Source organism: Muscardinus avellanarius, assembly GCF_963383645.1.
Source record: "Muscardinus avellanarius genome assembly, chromosome: 6".
Classification (NCBI taxonomy): Eukaryota; Metazoa; Chordata; class Mammalia; order Rodentia; family Gliridae; genus Muscardinus; species Muscardinus avellanarius.
In genome coordinates, this window is record NC_137791.1 from 128,095,522 (window position 1) to 128,100,302 (window position 4,781).

A 4,781-nucleotide genomic window follows, 5' to 3' on the forward strand; every position below is an offset into this window, starting at 1 on the left:
CCCAGGGAGAACTTCTGAGAATTTGAAGAGGAGGGATGAGGCGGAAAGGAAGAAAGAACAAGGAAGGGAGCGCAGACTTCCCCAGTCCTCTACAGAACAGCAATTCTATTCTTGCGGCTTCTCAACAAACATGGGAGCTAGTCTAGGCATTGTTCCAGTCTGACAGCTCTGCTCCAGGGACAGGGGCAGAGCTGTGAGTGGACAGCCATTCCCACCACCACAGCGCTCACTATCTAGTGGGTATGCAAGATAGACATGGGCTCTTAAGCATGTGAGATGCCAGGCTTTTGGGCTCCCAGGAAACAGTGAGCTGCCCAAGGGACAGCAACCCACAGGCTGGTCAGGAGGGGCCTGGGGTGCCTGGCCAGTCCTCTTTCGTGGTGGGGGCACAGTCTGTGTAATGACTTGGAGAGGGCACTGTGTGGTGTTGAGGGCCAGCAGGGAGGTTGTGTGGCTGGTGTCCAGTTACAAAGAGGAAGATGCAGGAGAGGGACAGAGGCAGATTGCTCTAGGCCACACCAGGCACCTAGAGAGCAAGGGATGATGGGGAACCGCTGAGCAGACATCACAGGACTTGACTTGCATTTCGACAGCGTTGCTTTGGCTGCTGGGTAAAGATTTAGACCATGGCCGGCCACCGCTGCTCCTTCCGGCTGCTGTCCGCCTGTGCCGGCCACATGAGCAAGGTGCCTGCGCTGGCCGCCGGGAGAGCTATGCTGCTGCCAAACATCCTGCTCACGGGTACACCAGGGGTTGGTAAAACCACACTAGGCAAAGAGCTTGCATCAAGATCAGGACTGAAATACATTAATGTGGGTGAATTAGCTCAAGAAGTTTGATCACCGGATATCACGGAGTCTGGCAAGATGGCTTCTCCCAAGAGCATGCCAAAAGATGCACAGATGATGGCACAAATCCTGAAGGATATGGGGATTATAGAATATGAACCAAGAGTTATAAATCAGATGTTGGAGTTTGCCTTCCGATATGTGACCACAATTCTAGATGGTACTAAAATTTATTCAAGCCATGCTAAGAAAACTACTGTCGATGCAGACAACGTGCGATTGGCAATTCAGTGTCGCGCTGACCAGTCGTTTACCTCTCCTCCGCTGAGAGATTTTTTACTAGATATTGCAAGGCAGAGAAATCAAACCCCCTTGCCATTGATCAAGCCATATTCAGGCCCTAGATTTCCACCTGATAGATATTGCTTAACAGCTCCAAACTATAGGCTCAAATCTTTACAAAAAAAAGGCATCTACATCTGCAGGAAGAATAACAGTTCCACGGTTAAGTGTTGGTTCAGTCATGAGTAGACCAAGTACTCCCACACTAGGCACACCAACCCCACAAACCATGTCTGTTTCAACTAAAGTAGGGACTCCAATGTCTCTGACTGGGCAAAGGTTTACAGTACAGATGCCTGCTTCTCAGTCCCCTGCTGTAAAAGCATCAATTCCTGCAACATCAGCAGTTCAGAATGTTCTGATTAACCCATCATTAATTGGGTCCAAAAACATTCTGATTACCACTAATATGGTGTCATCACAAAATACTGCCAGTGAGTCGTCAAATGCATTGAAAAGGAAATGTGATGACAACGATGATAATGATGACTATGATAACTTGTAATCTAGTCTTGATGTATGTAACATATATATTTGAACCTGATTTGGCTGTACTGAAATTAAGCATCCTGGCTGTTTTCAAGTTGTGCTTCAGAAAATTTACATAGTATTGCCGGGCATGGCACACACTTGTAATCCCCGCACTTGGGAGGCAGAGACAGGAGGATCGTGCAGGTTCGAAGCCAGCCACGCACGCTGGCTTAGGAGACCCTGTTTCCAAATTTTAAAAAATGTAAAAATAGGTCTGGGAGTGTAGCCCGGAGGTAGAAGGGCTTCCAGGAACCCCAGTACCACCAAAAAAATTTACATAGTATTTAAAGAGTAAATAGTTAATCTTTTTCATTGAAATGTTGGGTTTTTCCTTAATAGGGCCAGTAATGGTTTTTCTTCAGCCTTTATGTGTAAAAAAATAAAGTTGTCATTCAACAATTTGAAAAAAAAAAAAGAATTAGACCATGATGGGGCAAGGTAGAGTGGGGGACAAATTAGCGCCTACATCAGGATGTTCACCCTGAAGATTCTGAGGCTCCTGAATCCTTGAGTGACTTCTGTTTGCCTGCAGGAAGGAGAGGTCCTGTGTGACTTGCTCTCCCCATTCCTTGTCCCCTGTGGCCTTTGGGACTTCTTTCCTGGCTCCTCCCTCTGGCGGCCTGTGTTTTCAGGACTAACTCACCTCTGTACACCTCCCATGCCTACAATGCTCTATTCCACACCCTCACCGACTAAGTCCTAGTCATCTCTCACATCCTTAATCATCTTTTTCTCAGGGAAGCCGCTCAGGTGCCCTGAAGACTGGGCTGGGCAGACTCAGTACCGCTGCAGGGGTTCTGCTTTTGTGGGCCTCACCCTAGGAGTTAGGATCACCAAGTTTAGGTTAGCATCCGTCGACTCGCTCATCCTTCAGCTGTAGGAGCATCGGGATCTGATGGCACTACTCCTGTCTTGAGTTTTAGGACACCGGAATGTGACTATCTTGTGAGAGGAAGGGATGCTTGCCCAAGATCCTGCAGATAATAAACTTCTGACTTCTTCTATGGCCCCAGGACTTGGACTCAAGTCTTGACTTAGACCCAGCTAGTAAGAGCTGGTTGCTGGACATGGTGGCACACACTTGTAATCCCAGTACTTAGGAGGCTGAGACAGGAGGATTGCAGGTTTGCAGCCAGCCTCAGCAACTTGAGAGGCCCTCTGCAACTGAAGGAGACACTCTTTCAAAATAAAGAATAAAAATAGAGCTGGGGGTATTGGAGGTAGAATGCCTCTGGGTTCAATCCCCAAGTACCATCACCACCAACAAAAAAAGAACCGATCAATGAGACATTCAATTTTTCTGGGATTCAATTTACTCAATTATACAATGAAAGTTCCAGAGCTACACTTTACAGGTATTCCCAAAGTTCATCTGACCACAAGATTCTCCCAGGTCCTGGCATGCTTTTTAAGAATGAATACGTCGGGCACAGTGGAGCATGTATAAGGCCAGCCTCAAGCAACTTAATGAGACCTTGCATCAAAATAAAACAATAAGCAGGGAGTGATGGTGCATGTTTGTAATCTCAGCATTTGGGAAGCTGAGGCAGGAGGATCGCAGTTCACAGATAGCCTCAGCTACTTATGAGGCCCTTTGCAACTCATTGAGACCTGTTTAAAATAAAGAATGAAAAATAGGGATGGGGGTGTCACTTGGAGGGAGAAACCTCCTTGGTTCCATCCCTAGTACCTCAATAACACAAAATAAAATAAAAGGGGCTGGAGGTGTAGCTCCTGGGTTTAATCTTCTATATTAAATAAACAAACTGGTAACTCTGGCCTTACTTCAATCTTCAGAACCACAGCACCAGCAGATGGGCTTGGGCCTCTGGACCAATTGTTGCTTTGCTTGTTTAATGAAGAGTCACCATGTGATTCTCTTATCAACTAATTTCTAGACATATATTTCTACAGGGCTTCTTTGAAAAGCAAGTTCCCGAGAGAGAACGATCAAAGAGGAGGTTAAAAACAAAAACAAAAACAAAACACCTAATGCAGGGACTATTTCAACTATCCCAGTCATTCCCTCTCCAATGTCTTCTCTCTTTTATAAAAAGAGACTCTGCAACTAAAGCCCACTATTTATTTAGAGAGCTTGCAGGGAGGTTCCTGAATTTCCACTGAGATTGCAATTTCCTGACCAAGGCTGAATTAAAGAACTTACAACAGGAGCTCATGCGAGCCAGGCACGGTGGTGCACATTTGTAATCTCGGCATTCGAGAGGCTGAGCCAGGAGGACTGTGGTTCAGACGGCCTCAGCTACTTAGTGAGGCCCTATTTCAAAATAAAGAATAAAAAATAGGGCTGAGGGTGTAGCTTAGAGGTAGAATGTCCCTGGGTTCCATCCCCAGTACCAAAAACAAAGGAGCATATGCAAAGGGCAGAAGGCCCAGGCCGGTAAACCAATTTTCCTGAAGGCACACAGCTGGCAAATAGGAGAGTTGGAACTAAATCCAGCTCTGTGTCCCTGACTGGAGTTGTTTCTTCCAAACCATAAGAGTATATCAGGGCAATGTTGATTCTATACAGAAAACTGCAAAGCCCACACTTTGGAACAAAAGGTGCTCCATAAACACCACAGCAGCGATGAACTGGCCAAGAACAGTGCTTGGCATAGTAGCAGGCACTTCCAGATAGCAGTTATCTGATTCATTGACCCCAACCATTTATCATCCTGATGTGGGCATGGACACTTTTAAAACTATTTTATTGCTTTGCTTTTTATGCTGTGTTGAGGGAAGAGACAAGATGATCCCTTCTTGAGTGAAAATCGTGTTTAAGAATCTAACATATGTATCTGGCTGAGTTCTCGGTCCCCAGGACTGCCCCTGCTGGAGGTCACGTGCAGACCCTTCCGTTTCACCTGTACTTCTCATCCACCCACCCCTACCTTAGGTTCTGTTAATTTGCTAGTGTGACTCTCAGGACTCAGGGCCTTACATTTAGTACTTTAAAGGATACAGAGATGCTGAGTAAGGAATGATGAAGGGTAGAACGCCCATGCTCCCTGCAGATGCTCCACTCTCTGGGAACTTCTACAACCCTGACCTGTGGGTTTCTATGGAGATGTCACTGAGCAATTGTGATTGGTGGACAACTGTGTATAAGTGTGGCTGGAC

The 4,781-nt window shown here is 46.2% G+C and overlaps 1 pseudogene across 1 annotated transcript; it reads left to right on the top strand.

Moving 5' to 3' along the window:
* The first annotated feature begins 860 nt into the window (after nucleotides 1-860).
* Nucleotides 861-1,635, top strand: LOC308263894 (transcription initiation factor TFIID subunit 9-like; annotated as a pseudogene). The gene has a single exon. The product of its transcript is annotated as a transcription initiation factor TFIID subunit 9-like (transcript).
* The last annotated feature ends 3,146 nt before the right edge of the window (nucleotides 1,636-4,781 follow it).